We start from the raw sequence: 18,135 nt of genomic DNA on the forward strand, positions 1-18,135 counted from the left end.
AGTCTCCTAAGATGAGTCATGGCGGATTTGATCTTCCTACAGAAATCTCTGGTGGATTTTCTGTTACTAACAGTCAGATTCCGTCGAACATATCCAGTAAAATCTCATCGTATCCTGCGATCGTTCGAATCCCTCTGATGAGCCTGTATCACTCTGATGAGATACCATCCCACATTTGATATTGTATCTCTGTACCATTTCCCTTAAATGAGATTGTATCCTTGTGAAGAGTTCTTATCCCTGTGATGAGATCGTATCCTCCTGATGAGATATTTTCCCTGTGCCGTATCCCTGTGATGAGATCGTATCCCTCTGATGATATTGTATCCTACTGAGTTGAATAAATATATATTCAGTACTCAATATTTAGTTAATTAAACCCTCTAGGTAATGTGTTAGATTAGATTCATTTGATTAGATTCATTACTTGTTTGAAACGGATGCCAAGTATCGACAAAATTATTCATCTGGTTTCATATAAACATGCCTTTATGTTTGAAATTGTACATTAGCTAGCCTCATGGTCCAAATAAATTTGGCCTGGTTGCCTAACATGGCCTGGTTGGAAGATATTCCAAGAATCGAAAAATTACACTTCCATGGTAAGCACAGCGACAACGTATTTATTTGGTCGACAGGTATCTTTTATAGTCGTTGTTCATAGAGAGAATGATTAATAGACTACACGAAATGTAAAGGGAAACAAAATTTAAAATTTATTTCATATCTTTAGGTACTCTCAGCACTGGCCAAAAATTAAACCATAGAAACAATTTATCGAGTCATTCTCACATTAATAGACAATATTGTTACGATTTTACCGGGTTTTCTTAAATTATAGCCCAATTAAAGACTTTATTACACACACAGTTTTATTTATTGCCACTATTTACATTACTAGCAAATAATATAAAAATGCAAATTAATCAATTGCACTTAAAAATGTTGCTTCCCCAGTCACTCGTTCTCACAATCCACACACCTCGCTGGGCCGCACCTCTGGCGCAACTCTCGCCGCAGCACCCCTCGTGAACCTCCATCGCAGGACTCCGCCAGCGCCGTCGCACTTCCCCTTCGCCGAGATCCCACTCGACGCCTCGCTCGGAACTTCGCTCGGAACTCCGCCGCGCCCGCGACACTATCGCCCGGAACTGAACTCTTCGCCCTGGAACCTTTGTCCAGGGACTTCGCTGCTCTATCGCCCAGAAACTCCGCCGCGGGAAAACTCCCGACTCCACTGAACTGACTCACTCACTGCCCTGAAACCTTCGTCCAAGTACTTCACCACTCTGCCGCACCCACGGCACTATCGCCCCGGAAACTCCGCCGCGGGAAAAATCCCGTCTGAACTCTCACTCTGAACTCCCTGCGGCCGGCGTCCTCGTCTTATATATCAGCCCAGGTGCTTTCCAGAAATCACGAGCGCGGCTGGAGCCAGTCGCGTCATTCCACGCCAACCCGATGGCAGAAATATCTCGAAACACGTGTCGGCGGTTCGCGTAACTCCGCAGCTGTCAGGTTTCGGATGTCAAACTAACAGTGCCGCGCGGGGAGCTGCGGACTGGAGGGAGGGGAAGTGGCGGCCCAGGTGCGCGCGGAACGTCTCATGTTGCAGCGGCCACATGATGTCAGCCAGCTGTGCACCTGCACGTGTCGCGGCCTTGCTCACGTTCGTAACAATATGTTTAGTTGATTTTTAGAATATTTTTGGAATTTCTATGTTACGAATTTACATGATAGCGGTCATTATGCTATCAACGTCTTACTGGAGGCTGATAGATGAGGAATATAATCGGCTTTTATGATTTTTCACCACATTAAATTGAACAAATATTTTTTAGACGAAGTTATTCTTTTTTAAATCGAGCAAGAATCGAACCAAGCACTTTATGCAATCGAATCAATCATTATTTAAACAAGTGATATTTGACTGAATTTTTGTAATTTTTTCCTGAAATTCTAGCCTAATAATAAGTAAAAAAAGGGGGGGGGGTGATTGTGGGCTGGCTGGTGATTACAATCACGAGCAAGCCTAACATTTATTTTTTAAAAAAAGTGGTCTAATCACTGTATTGATAAACTGAAGGTCGTAAGTTCGACTTCGCCCATCTTTGAAATATTTTTAACTTAAAAATTATTATAAGCAACTACTACAAGGACTAATATAAAACTTTTTTTACAGTAGAAGTAGACAATACCGAGAAAAATATAAAAATATGAGTAAATACTATGGTAGTGAATCTTGCAGGTGACACTAGCATTATTGGTGAACCACCAGTCAGAATTAAAGATTCAAAATAGGTGTATGTTGCCGAATATGGTCAACGAAGTCTCCATCATAGGCATCGAGAGGCGAACACGCTCGAGCATGGCCGAATACTTACCTACGATTGGCAAGCCACCACCAAGCCACCACAAAGCTAGAGTCTCATAAGAACAACATTGCACCAAAAGCCCCGATTCACACTACTATGACATAAAGTTATGAAGCTCTGTGAAAAAAGTTTGCATAAAAATAAAATAAATTTAGATAACTACAATAAAACTTATATTAAAACACCTAAGCTAGCACCAAATTGTTGATTTTATAATAATGCCAGAAATAAGCCATCATTTTAGATGTTTAATTACACTTAAAGAGATATGATTGTATAAATATCTATACTTTTACTATATATATTTGTTTGCATTCTTTTATATACGTTTATTCGAGAATTTTCGCATTACTGATTTGTTCATTTCAATAGTAAGTTTTGCTTTATAAATTTGTAAGATCATTTAAAGCATACAAGTGTTCTTTGAAACAAAGGCAAGTGTAGACATACCTATTCTACGGGATAAATTATGAAGTAACATATTTAGATTGTTGCGGCCTTTTCATCTCATTTTTATGTCTCGAAAATTAATGGCAACCGTAATAACTCAAACAATTATTATGTCGATGTTAACACCACTCCTAAATAACGTTATTTAGATACTTTTTATGCGATCACATATTATGAGACTGTAGTTAATATCGTCTCTGTTAGGAATTATATACCTATGTATATTTAAAAAAATGAATTTATGGTCAAATTATAACCGAAACTAAACATTATTGCTTTTAATCTTCTTGGGATGCAATCGCTGCTCAAAGTTCCTCTGGGTAGGCTTAGCCCAACACCCTTCTTTCAGCTATTTTTCTCTCTCACAGACTTTGCAAACGCATGCATTTTTCCTGCAGCCTTGTTGCCAAATCTCATCGTTTCGAAAATGAGTTCGCCATCCTTCTCTGGCCTGAACTCCGGAGACTGCGCGGTATCATCAAGATAGGCAAGGAGCCGGGTGCACAAAGAAAATGGACGGGGAAGAAAAAAGACCGGGGAAATGTGAGTTCTCCCCGTAATCTGCAGCGCCTCTCACCAGCCCGGGCACCTGGAGTCTGGCGCGCCGCCCGGGTGTCTTCCGAAGTTCCTCCAAACGCGGTCTTAATGACCCGGAAGGAAACGAAATGAAATTAAGTTGATTAAACTGAAGTGCCCGTATGAAATTCTTCCCAGCACGCGGTGTCTACAGATATGTCCTCACGCAAATACTTTCCCAAACGTGAGGTGTTCCCGATGGTACATGGTGACCAAACGGACAGAGAAACCTGTAAATAAAATCAAACAAGCAGCTTCTCACCGATGTGTTCTACTAAACTGGCATAATTTTGATTTGATAAGTAAGTATAACAAGTAGCTTATTATATGGTGTAAAGGTCAATTTTTATATAAGTTCAATTCCTTAGGTAACTAACATATCTGATTAGATAATCAAGTAACTCATTATTTTTGAACCAATTTTGAAAGATAAAAATGGTTACTGTGAGTCGGCCTTATACATAGACATATGCTATCGCGGACTCTTCTGTAAACCGTTTTAAGACCTACAATCATGTAGTGTAGTTTGTCATGTATAAGTCAGCGTAAGCCACATAAGTCCCCTGAAATCATCTTCTTAACACTTGTTTACAAGACATTGAGATTTTCATAATGCTATCTTTAAAATTTAATATTGATGCACAATTCACACAAAACTTCCGAAAGTAATTCTGCAATCAAAATCCATTGTGAAGTTTCGAACAAGTAAACAAACATACGCGGGTAGCGACTTTTGTTCAATACTACTTAATGAAGATAATAATTAATTGTTGGAGGAATCTCCAAGCGGGCCGCCAGTTGGTCTTCAGTGAGGAACGAAGTCTCTCTACTATGCTTCAGCTAGTAGTTAAAAAATACTAATAGGCCTAAAACAGGCCTGCCGGTATAAACAAAACTTTAAATAAATATCACTTATGGCCTCTGGACAGCGGAACAACAGAACGGCAGCTACAACAAAATTATAATTTTTATTTTCTAATGCTAAAAACAAATTTGTTTAGATAAATGGGACTGAACTACCAAGGACAGCCTTAAAATAAGAAATGCTGCTCAATACTGTTACCCTAACGTACTGGTTTGTCACACCAAAGAAACCAAAACTTTCTATACCCACAATACTTTCTATTCTAAACATCCTACTCAAAATCGAGTGACTCTTATTATGTATCTCCCACACATGCACTTGTATGTAAATATATTTTTAAAATTGCCTCGAAATAATTTTCAACAAATTATATCCTGTCTCAGTGAAGCCCATAACATCTTTACAAGATGAATAAAATCCAAATCCAAATTGATAACCAACTTGGTAGAAGGAATACCAAAGATAGGACACACAAATGTAAAATTCCATAGAAAAAATTACAAAAGCCTCTTTTTATCTTACTATATTATATTATAATAAATCAATGCAAAAATTTATGCTACTGTAACATATATTGAGAGTGACATGTCCCATAAACCTGTTCATAAAACGCGGTAGGTTTAAGTTTAGTCGTCGTTGTGTGATTGAAGGTTTTGGAGAGCTCATGTTACTGTTATGATGTTGTTTCTCTTATGAGAAACAGCAATTTAACATACTTCACCTAAACCTAGTATTTTCCCATCTTTACTATTTTTTCCTTTATTGCCCCTATTGCGAAAAGGTATAGGCAAGACTTGAAGCCGTTTATTACCTTTTTTTTCTTTCTGATTTTCACATACCAATATGGTGGACGTATGTTTATACAATATAACCTCTGTAAATCTAACTCAAAGGGAGATGCCAAAACATTCGAGTTATAGAGTTTTCGACTTATGGAGGATTTAGACTTAAGCGGATTTTGATTCGCCATAAAGAGGTTGAGATTCATTCTTATATAGTTTGGTTTAGAGAGGTAAAATAAATAAATATTTAAGTTGCAGTTGTGACAAACATATTTTTATTTATTATAAATCAACATTATTTCAAAACATCCTTAAAATAAAAAAATGTGTCATTAAAAAAAGTCAGTACATTTTTTTATTTTGCTTCAGATAGTTTGATTGTTTTCTATCTATAGCAATGTCTAAGGTATAAAGAGCAGAAAATTCTTGTTCTTCAGAGTTGCTAGTTTGCTCTATAAAATTCCGTAAAGTATTCAATGCGGTTCTTGCCTCTTTGATGGAAACCCATGGAGCGCATGTAGTATTGTTCTAGTCTTCTATGTCATCTAAATCATTAGTATCGGTTCTCTGAGCTACTGAATAGATAATTTGTCATCAGATAATGTCCCAGCAGTCATAACTCCATCATCGCACTTAACAAAGTCCTCAAAAGATATTCCTGATTCAGACACCACTATATTACATTCTGCAGGAGGTGAAATAGAAAAATCCTCGGTTTCAGCTTCTTCTTTTGACGACAATGAAAAACCACAGTGTACATAACAGTTTTTGACGTGACGTCTAATAAATCGATGAACGCCGGCTGCACGCACGAAAAAATGTCCCGTAATGCACATTGTCCCACTACGGATGTGTCCCGTTACGCTCATTGTACGCATGCGCTGTATCTCTTTTCCACTCTATTGATACAACAATCGATTTGACTTTTCAATTATGTTTTCGTCGTTTGAGTTATTAATATTATATAATTAAACGATCGTACACCGATTTTCAGCACAATCGGTACGGTTATTTAAAATTAATGTTGAATTTTCAAATACTTTAAACGAACAATGGTGTTTTACAGTTACACATAATAATTCAAATTACATCCGGGATCTTTTGTACAATGTTTTAAAAAATATTGTAACACATTATAAATAAGTTTGGTGTATTTGGAATGCGTATTTGTTATAAAATCGTATTATAAAAACGAAATAATATTATTCCCCTATGGAGCTGCAATCTACCGTGACGGACGCGAACCGAACGAATCGTGCGCTCTATCAGCAGCCGTGGGAACCAGGCACTCGTTAATACATATTTTCCTTTGTTTATCGCGATGGGCGTTATTATTAATGAATTATAAATAAAATTTCGTGCCCGGGGCTACAATTCCATATCATTTTGAGCACTGGAAGACATAAAAACGTAAAGTATTCTCGACGAATTTTAATCTGTGGTTTTGATTGCTTATTACAAAAACAATTTCGGCGATGAAGGTTAATTTTTCTTGCATTTTAAAAATCTGATTACGAGTATAATTTCAAGTATTTATTCTTTTATTATTAAAATAAAAATGATTCAATTTTATTTATAAAAGTATGCAATCATTTCATCAAAATGACGTTGACGTTATCACGTTAAACTATCGTCCGTAAACCAACTTTACAGACAACCAATTTATTATATAGTAGTCACAGTTACATTTCGCCAAGATTTATCAACCATTCTCATGGCTTGCAATACATCTATATTAGAATTCTTTTTTTCTTCCATATTATCCAACATGTTGCTGACAACTTCTTTCCAATATAATCACTTGAAGTTTTTAATGATACCTTGATCCATAGGCTGTAATTTTGATGTGGTATTGGCGAGCAGATATTGGATTTTAACAGCTTTCATTTGTGGAATATCATTATGTGCTGTACAATTATCAAGGAATAACAAGATTTTTCTTTGGCCATTTTCGTATCAATATTTATGAGCCAGTTTTTGAAAATTGCAGAAGTCATCCATGCTTTTCTATTTGCTTCATATTGCAAAGGTAGTGATTTACATCTTGAAAAACAACGATGTTTTTAAGATTTACCGATGAACAATGGTGAGAGTTATTCTGTGCCCGACATGTTTGCTGCTAGCAGAATAGTCAAACTTTCCTTGCTATGCTTCCCACCATGGCATTTATCATTTTTAAAAGTTAGTGTCTTATCAGGAAGCAATTAAAAAAACAGCCCTGTTTCGTCAGCATTAAAGATACTGTCACGTTCGTAACCATGTAACAAATCTTGCAATTCACTTTTCCATTTGTTACAGGTTTCAATGTTGACACTTGCACTTTCCCCACAAACATTTTTAAAAACAAGTTCATGTCTTCTTTTGAACTTTTCTAGCCATCCATTACTGGCCCTGAAATTAGCGAGTCCCAATGATTTAGAGTAAGTTTCCGCTTTTCCCTGTAACAGTGGTCCACTAACACTCCGACACTGCTCAAACCATTTAAGTAAGCACTCCTCCAAGCCCGGAAATTCTGCAATTCGTCGTCTTTTGCAGGACAAACTTTGACCGTTTTGTATTTTTCTCATGATGTCTGATTCATTTTTTATTATTGTTGACAGAATACTCATTGGCAGGTCAAATTGTTTAGCAACATCTTTCTTCTTTTAACAGCTCTTCACAACTTCGAGCACTTCCAATTTTTCAGCGAGACTCAAAGTTTTCAGTTTATGTTTCACAGCACTCATGTTTTGATAAATCAATTAATTTATTTTCCAACTTCCTCAGAGAAATATGCATACCGGGTCCATACCGGGCATTGATGTTATCTTTAAAAGATTTGTGCAATGGGAGTGCATGACTTGATGTAAGTTTTTGGACATACGCAATTGCGTATGTCCAAAAACTTACATCAAGTCATGCACTCCCATTGCACAAATCTTTTAAAGATAACAGCACTCATGTTTTAACATTTTTATTTGTAAACTGTTGTACAAATTTATGTGTAGCAGTCGTAACAGTCGACAACAAATGACTTGCTTTGCTAAAGTTCAAATGAAATTAAAAATAATAAAATTAAACACCTGACACCAAGCAAGCAAACACGTGAGTCATAAATTCGTGGTAATCCTATTTATTGTATAGGTACTCCTAAATTTATTTCTAAGAAACATTGGTGTACTTACATTGACGACAAATTCTTAAATTCGGTAACTTATTTTTCTTCCAACTATAGAGGTAATAAGTTTCAAATAATCAAGTTGTTAAGGTTGTAAAATAAAACATTGCTAAGTTCGAGATACAGAGGTCCAATTTAATTTTTCGAGTTATGGAGGGAAAATCTGTACCAAAATAGCTTGGAGGGACTCACTGATTATTTCGACTAATAGAATGTTGAGATTTAGAGCAACAGAGGTTTTGGGGCTTGAATGGAAGGGGAACACAACATTTTTTTTTTCGAGTTTGGGAGATTTTCTACTTATCGAGGTTTGACTTAAAGAGGTTCTACTGTAATTGTATCAACTCTTGTAGACTTCTTTTATCAACGACTGCAGTTAAGCTGTTCGGAAGAAAACTAGATCTAATTATTGGTTAATATGTTTATATATATTAAAAGTCCAAACGAATCTTCATAATACAAATGAGTTAACATTTTTCTTCAATTTAACCTCCAATACAGGTACAGCTGATACATTTGTAAACAAACGGCCACCATATTGATACATGTAGTACACTGAAATTCCCCTTCCCTCTTGGTTTCACCCCCTCGTCTAGAATCGGACCTTATGCTCCATCTGTATATTTCCCTAATCTCTGGTTGCAAGCGACTGTTAGGTCTGCTGGTCTTGCAGGTTACTAGAGTGGGGATAACAGGACGCACGGATGGTTCGTGTCGAAATTCTTTTCTTCGTTGTGCTCACAGTTTTTCACGTCCCGAGATGTCTATGAGATTTTGAAAAGTAATAAATCATCCTCCGAGAAAAGGGCCAGAGATTTTTTCCTTCGGACTTCCCTGGCTTGTGTATGCGTGTACCGGCGGCACTGTTGTGTACACATACGAGACAGGTAAGGAATGGCAGCTCTAAAGGCAAAATATCGGGATATGGCCCGATGTTGGGAGAGAGGAGTATGTATTTTTGAGTAGGTGTTCGCAACCTTTATTATCGGTGTAACTAATAGTCATTTTCAGGATGTTTAGTTTCTAACCAATAGGTTTATTTGCCGGGTGAATAGTAGGATTAAAACAAAAACAAATGATGTATGTAGCGGGATGGCCGAGGTTGGTGGCGATTTGCACGGTTTTGTTTCTTGTTTATAATAAGACTATTGTGTAACTTTTGAGATTTACGATGATATTTGTTACATGTGACGCTTGTTTGTTATAATTTGAAAAAAAGAATGTTTGGAGTAACACTTATTTAATTATTTATTTTTGTTACAGTTTATTTATTTTATTTAAATAAAATAGTCCAGAATTGTAGTTCAATTATCTGTTTTCTTACTGTCAGGTAACCACCTACGACCACCCTAACCCTCCCTGTAGAGAGAGCCAGAGAGAGAGAAATTCCCCAGTGCCTAGTTTTACCGATGCTACACAAGTAGCACTCATAAGATGTTTGTTTTCAGATTCCAGCGCTCACTTAGGCGGACTGGTCACAGGCCTACGCCTCATTTTTGATGGCTACGCCACAATATAATTAAACGGCTCCGATAAAAAAAAAGAGAAAGACAAATAAAAACTAGATCCCGACTTTCGATCTGAATTCCGACAAGGAATACTATTAAAACACTGCCCAGCTTGTTAAAATGAACTAATCAGTTAATACTAAAAATTTTCCTTCTGCCTTTGTAAACTTTGGTTCGCGCCGTCCGCCAAAGATGGCAGCACCGCGGTTACACAATGCGACTTCCGTTCCGATCACGAAATCACTCACTACCAAACGCTGTGCGCTGAGATCCTCAGGTGTTTACGCATAAAGAAGAAAAGACTGCGACCGCGAGCGGAGAACACCGCGGGGACCGCTCGCGAAATCTCCGCGAGGGAAGGAAGACGTCGAGAGCGGAGCGCGAAGAGCCCGTCAAGAGGGCGGCGTCCTCGGACCTCGAGTGGCCGCCTGCCCCTCTCGGCCGGCCACTGCTGCAGACATCTCTAGGCCAGACGAGGGGCGAGTCCTTACTTGCTGCCTGCTCCTCCTCGTCCTCGCGGCAGGACCTCCTGGGCTGCGGCTCTGCCTCCCCGCCGGCCCAGCGCGCGTGCTCGTTACTCCTCACTAATTAGAATTCTGCTCGACGTCTGCGGGTACACGGAATGCCAGAAGTAAAAGGTGGTCTGAAAAAAAAAATAAAAGAGGTCCACATCTGGAAGAGAAATTTTCAGCACCCTACACGTGAAAAATGTTTTCTGTACTTTTACGAAAGATTACTTTGGAAACCAGTTTGCCAAGAAAAAGTTTGTAGTACTACAAGAAAGATATTGTAAGCTCGTACAACACTTGACTATGGTTATTTTTGTACATAACCATGAAAATAATAATAGAAGATTTAATAATTTGACTTTATTTTGTTGTTACATGCTTATTGATACTGTAAAACTATTCAGGGAACAGTTTACAAATAATTTTAACTATTGGATGTACCGGGATAACACAAAGCATAAATGCCCGGGTAAAAATCCGAACCCAGTATTACTGCGAACACTATTTTGTATAGATTCAGTTGTTTGCATGTATATGTACAAACTTACAAATATCTGTATGTTTACATGAATAATTATTTTCAATTTACAAAAAAAAAAAAAAAAAAAATTACAGAGGGATATTCTACGCTCGGGCTTTTATAACTCATTCACAGTCGCCATGCACTGGAGTGCAGAGTCAGATTTCTCGCCAAAAGACCCAACCAAGTATCTATCCACTGCAAACAAACAACTCTATTCACCTCTGTATTGGGTGATTCTTGCGTACCCAAACTGGCGCCGACCTGCCTACGAAACCCTTTAGTTATCTGTGTCATATAATTTCCCTCATATTTGTGAATTCTCCGAAGTTGTAACGGTGGTCTATGTCACTCTAGTTCTGTCAAAAGTTTTTTGTAAGCAACTACAAATGTATGTCAGGTATGGAAAAAGTAAGTGTTTCTTTAGAAGTTAGAAGTAAGTTAGTTGGGAAAACTGTTACGTTGTATGTTTTTGCCCGGCTAACCACACATAGAAACGTAACAATACAAAACAAACAATGTTCCTGAGGTTCTGCTTTATTTGGAAATAAAAGAGTTTATTAAATTATCTTTGTTTATTTCTTTAAAAAAAATGTTTTTTCTCATCGTTACATGGCTTCAATACACAATTTTACAAATGAATTTAATTAGAAAAACTTCGTTACTTGTACAGTTTTTGTCTTTACTTATTCAAATTTTAACGACGTCTTTGAATTTTGATAGGTTGAGGTCCAAATACATACCATACCAGACATTTTTCTGTTGATGGTCGTTGAGTCTTGTCGCTCACAAAAAAATAGAATTTATTACTGTCCCTTGGTTAGCGATGTAACTCAAGGTACGGTCGCGCACTGACCGAAGTCCCGCGAAGTTGGGCCGTTGCCGACGCCTAGGGCCTAAATTTCTAATACATTATTCCGGAAAAAAAAATGAACTTAGTTTAAAAAAATTACGGCCTGGCCCCAGCCCCTAGGCGTTAAATTGTCCCTTAGTGCAACTCCATAATATTGTGCGAGTTGCCGACGACGCGACCGGACTGGACGACAATCGAGCGACAACTGAGTTGGTAGACGAGATTACCTCCCTTGTATAGGTGAAGACAAGGGAAGCAACCCCGTGGGCCAACCGACCAATCACAGTACAGCATTCATCAACATGCCCAAATAAGGAATTTCGGCCGAGCGCATCACACCACGCCAGGACTCGCCCTGATTGGCTGGCTAGTGGTAGCCTCCAGAGACCCTTCCAGACGGTCGCTACAGCTGTGCGTACAACGTGACGCGTAAATCCCAAACACGCATTTACAAAGTGAAAAATAGCTTTCTGGCGCCAGAGTGTCGCGCCTGTCCGCTCTTCCTTCTGTACTTTCCAGACTATTCTCAAAATATTACACTAGCAATATCCAATAGAATATAAAATTACCCAAAAAATTCAAATACAATGTTAAAAATTTAGTAAACAAAGTTGAAATTCATATAAAAACTTTTGTTTAAAAATGATTTCCTGTAAAATTATAATATATACTGCTTTAATTACTGACATTAATTATCAAATGTCAACATTAATTATTATGAACTAGAGTTAACCCTCAAATTAATAATTAAGTATCTCAAGGAAATAAGTATTTTAAGGCTTTCCATGAAATTTAACCAAAGTAATTTATAACAATTCTTAACATATCTGAACTGTTTTCTATATCAACAAAAAAAAAATATCCTTCACCTCAAATTTATTCTTAATATTCTTATGACCCATTTTGCAATGCTACATAACCCCCCCTACTTTTTGATTGAATTTGCAAAATTAAATCAAAAAGTACAAAAGTGTAAATTGTTGAAACAAAAGAAATAACATACCATAGCAAAAGTGTAAACAAATGTAACAAATTAACATCAACATTAGAAATGCAAATCTTGACATAATAATAGCAAACCATGACTTTTCATATTATAAATCCTTAAAACAAATTTACAAAATTATAACCCAAACATTGAAAAATTACTTACAAAAAATTATTTAAATTCTACATACCAAATTAAAGTGGCACATAAATCTTTAACAAAAAACACAACACTTGATTATAGAGCATCAAACTGTAAGTGTTGCATTCCTCACTTAAATTTCCACAAACAACAAGTTGACAATTCTACATTCATGGCATGACAAACAATTCATTATGACACAGTTGTATGTTTATATTCTTGAAAAACCAATTACATGAACTAATGTCCTTCCTCAGGTTTCAAATCATACCTCCCCTTTCAGCAACAGCAGCACATATATTAACAATGATGAGGGGTGGAAGCGACCAAGGAGAAGGGACTCACCCTTGCAAAAAAAAAAACATCGGACTCCATGCCGGAAACATATTTAAAATTAACCTCCTGGCCCCCCAACTGCCTCACAAACCACACTACACAAAAAAAATATCTGCTGATTATTTAGGGGCAATACAAAAAATTCACCTAAACTCTGGCCATCATGAACACACAACTGCTTCTGCAGCTTCAAAACTCGACGACTGTTATGCATTAACTTTTAGTATTACATTTCATACCTTTAATATAGGATATTGACACCCTGTTATTTAATTCAAAACAAACATTTAGCATTACCAATATGTGTAGCATTTTAATTTAAAATATTAAACATTTTCAAACTTTTATCATTTTCCGAAAACATAACTCATAATAAATTTCAGTTAACATCTTCCCATGAGACAACATTAAACAAACAAAACATTTCATTGGATTTTCATGTTCATTTGTCATTTAAAAAATATGCAAAATGTTCACTATAGTTTACTTTAGTCCAACATGATAAAATTCTTGATGACATTAATTTGTTTACAATATCAACATAAACATACTTTACACAATAATCAAACCTTGCATAGCTGATTGTCCAAATTGTTTCATTGACTCACACTAAAAAAGTACATACTCAACTTGCTTAAAATTTACCCTTTTTATTTTACACTTAATTAATTTTCCATGGTCTGAGTAAAGAGACGTGCCAATTAGCATCATTTACTCTGTAAACATTGTGGCCTACCACAGCCTTTATTTCATATGGCCCATCATATAATTTGAAAAACTTGGATATCTTATTATCTATAAGGGATGACAACTTATGTGAAGCAATTAATACTTCATCCCCTTCCTTAAAACTTATTTGTCTGACGGTTCTATCAAATCTGGCTTTCCTTGAATTAGCCTTATGCATTAGTTTTTCTTTTGCCTTATCTAACTTTTCTTTCAAATCTACAGCATCATTTTTAGGAAAGTTAATTCTATTTTGGAGTTTGGTGGTTGGTAACTTTTGTAGCATCAACTCGATAGGTGTAAACCCTGTACTCTCATGCCAACAATTGTTGATCAATTTCTCTACCTGGCCTACAATGCTGGCCCATGTGCGATGTTTCTCATTACAGTAAACCCTAAACAAACGCCCCAATTCTCTCATTACTCTTTCAGCAGGGTTGGCTGCTGGGTGATATACAGCAGTGTATCCTAGTTCGATACCTAAAATACTAGATAAGGTTTTCCAAACTTCACTCCGAAATTGGGGACCATTATCAGAGATTATTTTGTTAGGGATACCTATTTCTTTTACATAAACATCCATTATTTTATTTGTAACAACCTGAGCTGAAGCCTTTTTAATTGGATACAGTTTAACATACTTAGAAAAAATGTCTAAAACTACCAGTATGTTTTTGGTACCACCCCTGCCGCTTGGTAAAGGTCCAAACAGGTCTACACCCACAATTTCTAAAGGCTTGGTAGCTAAAACATTTCCCATGTATCCTTGGCATTTCCGATTCATTACTTTGGTTTGTGCACATAGTAAACATGATTTTATATTAACAGCTACTATCCTGTACATATCTTTAAAAACACAAAACTCTTGAATGTATTTAATAGTTTTGGTAACTCCAAAGTGTCCGCATTCTATATGCATCAAAGTACATATCTTATTTCTCAGAGTATTGGGGATGCATAGTACCCACTTGGGTACTCTGCCGGATACATTTTGGAATAAATATTCACCCTCCATTACAAAAGTTTCTTTTATCACATCCCTACAATTTGGAGATCCTAATTCGTGTATCACTTTCTGTAGTCTGGGATCTTTACTTATTTCTTCTGTCAATTTCTTAGAAAACTCCTCTATTCCCTTTTCTACCTCTTGCATTTGTTTTCTTAAATTACGAATTTGGAATTCTTTCGTTCGGGCCGATTGTGAATCTGTTACAACTCTAGACAGTGTGTCTGCAACAACTTGTTCTTTTCCTGGTACATATTGTATATCTAAATTATATTCTTGTAAGGATAAAATCCATCTAGTGATTCTGCCATGCAATAGTTTACACGAATCCATGTGGCATAAGGCCTTATGATCCGTTTGCACCGTGGTTTTCTTACCATAAATATAGATTCGAAATTTTGAGCAAGCAAATACAATACTTAGCAGTTCTTTCTCTGTAGTAGTGTAGTTTATTTCGGCAGAATTCAGAGCTCTACTGGCAAAACTTATTGGAATTTGATCCCCTTCCCTACTCACTTGGAAAAGCATGGCACCAACTGCCTCACCTGATGCATCACAAGTAATATAAAATTCCTGATCTAATTTTGGGTGGTGTAATAAAATTTCCTTTTCTAATTCTTGTTTTAGTAGTTCTACTGCTCGCTCCTGTTCCTGTCTCCATTCCCAACACTGGTTTTTTTGTAACAATTTTCTCAATGGACTACAAATATTGCTAAAATTTGGAATATATTTCCGAAAAAAGTTGAAAAATCCTATCAGCCATTCTAATTGTTTTCTGTTTGTAGGTGATGGGTATTCTTTAACTGCTTTTAATTTTTCAGGATCGATACAAATTCCCTTAGCATTTACAATATTACCCAAAAAGTTAATTTCATCTTTCAAAAACTCAGATTTCTTTAAATTTGCAGTCATGCCTCCTTCTTGTAATTTTCTCAACACTAACTGTACAACTTTACAATGTTCCTCGAAAGTTTTAGTTGCAATCAAAATATCGTCTACATACACAGTTACCAAATTTAATACTTCCGGTCCCAAAACCTGTTCAAGCCCTCTAATGAAATGGCTCACTGATACATTTAATCCGAAAGGCATCCTTTTAAAACAATATGTTTTTCCTTGATATGAAAAAGCAGTGCAAGGTCTAGATTCCACATTTAAAGGGATTTGCCAATAAGAAGCTACTAGATCAATTTTTGAAAAATAGGCACAGCCTTCAAATTTCTGTAAAAATTCATCCATAGGTTCTGTTGATTCTCTATCAGGAACAATTAACTGATTTAGTTTTCTAGCGTCTACACACAACCTTACCCCCCCCATTTTTCTTGTTAACCACAACGAGTGGATTCAAATATTCGGAACTGCACCTTTCAATTATGTCCCCATCAATCATATTCTGTATTTCGTTTTCAACTGCTGGCCTCAAACTATATGCAACTGGATAAGGTTTCTGTACAAAAGGTTGGTGTTCTTTCAGCTTCAGGCGACATTCGTATTTATTATTGAGCCCAGGGAGATTGGCAAACGCTTTACATTCTTTTTGCAAAATTTGTTTAAATTCATACTGCTGTTCTGTGTTACCACTATGTAATATTATTTGTTCTACTTCAGTTTCTAAAATATGTTCCCTTTTTAAAAAATTACATTCTACTTCAAAACCCATTTCAAAATCATTTCCCATTATAATTCGTAAATTAAATGAGTTGTTTCTAGCATCAGTTTCAGCAAAAGTAATTTGTGTCTCTTTTACATGTATATACTGCTTTGAATAATCAATGATAACCTCATTTGATTGCAACCAATCAGCTCCCAATAGTCCATCAACATTAAGTCCTTTAACTATTAGAAAAACCACCCACATAATTACTTCACCTATTTTGATTTCCATTAAAACTTGTTTTTTCACATTTTTATTTCTTACTCCAGTTGCTCCTATGATCGTAATATTTGAAACTGGTAGCATTGCAACTGCTTCCATTGTTTTACTTCCTAGTGAATTAAAATATTCTTCAGACATTGCGGTTACTTCACTCCCTGAATCAATTAATAATTTAACTTTTGTTTCGGTACCAACAATTTTACCCTGTATTACTGGACATAACCCCAACTTGCCTTGAATGAATTTTGAGTTTTCATTGACATTTTGTAAAAGATCCTTCCCTTCGTGTGTAATAGTGGGTTCATTACAGCCCTGTTTTTTCAACACCTTACATGACCCTCCTGCTTCTGCGAAATGAATAGGGAAAGTATCAGAGGCTATATCTTCCCTATCTAAGAGTTTAAATTCCTTGCATTCCCTTGCTCATCATGTCTCTGTCTATCCTGTCTTTCCCTGACCCTCTCTTCCCTTGGATGTTCCTGCTGAGGTCTCTGTCCCTCCCATTGTGGCCTTACGTTACCTTGCAACTCTTGTCGATGGGTTCGCTGAACCTGTTCCCTCGGCATGCCCTCTGGAGGATGAAATCTCTCTCTGGGTGGTCCTCGCTGCCTTCCTGGGAGCTCTGGTTCCCTTCCCCTCAGTCCTTCCTCTCGCTCGTTCCTTCTGTCCAATGTTTCAAGCAATGCAATGACCTCTTCAACACTCTTAGTCCTAGCCCCCAAAATGCAGTTTTGAACTTGCTGGTAAAAATGGTGAACAATGTGGGAAATAAATCTTTCATCAGTAATTGGATTATTCAAAAACTTTGACTGTAAATACAACCTTTGAACATAAGGGGCCATGGGGCCGTCTCTTGCTCGGTGTTTTCCTGAAAATAAATATTGTAGGAAATCATCTTGAACGTATATACCCCAATATTTGTTCAAAAATGCTAACTTTGCCTCTTTAAATGTTTTCCATTCATTCTCCTTATGCATTGCCCATTGCAATGCTGCCCCATCCAATTTAGTGATAAACAATTCTACCTGTTGATCATCTGAACCCCTAAGATAGCTAAATACTTTCTCACACTTGGTTATAAATTGTATTGGAGTAGCCCCTCGATCATCCCCAAAAAATTTAGGCACTGTTTTTTCGAAAGTGTTTACTTCGTCTACAGTTAAAACTGAACTTCTAATATTACCCTGTCCATCCCCTCGAATCTTACTCAACTTTTCCTCCATTTTTTGTAAACACTCTCTACCCACATCATCCCTGAAATTCTCTAACTGGTTATTTATTTTTGAATTTTCTGTAAATATTCGTTCAACATTAGCCTCAAAATTCTCCTTGACTTCCCGAATTTTCTTTTCATTGTAATCAATATTTTGGGAATTCTCAGTTACTTTTAACTGCAAATTTGTGATATCCCCTTGATTCTTGGTTATTTTGTTTTGTATACTTTCATTATGTTGTACGAGTTCTGAA

The sequence above is a fragment of the Bacillus rossius genome, chromosome 1, assembly GCF_032445375.1.
Source record: "Bacillus rossius redtenbacheri isolate Brsri chromosome 1, Brsri_v3, whole genome shotgun sequence".
Lineage (NCBI taxonomy): Eukaryota > Metazoa > Arthropoda > Insecta > Phasmatodea > Bacillidae > Bacillus > Bacillus rossius.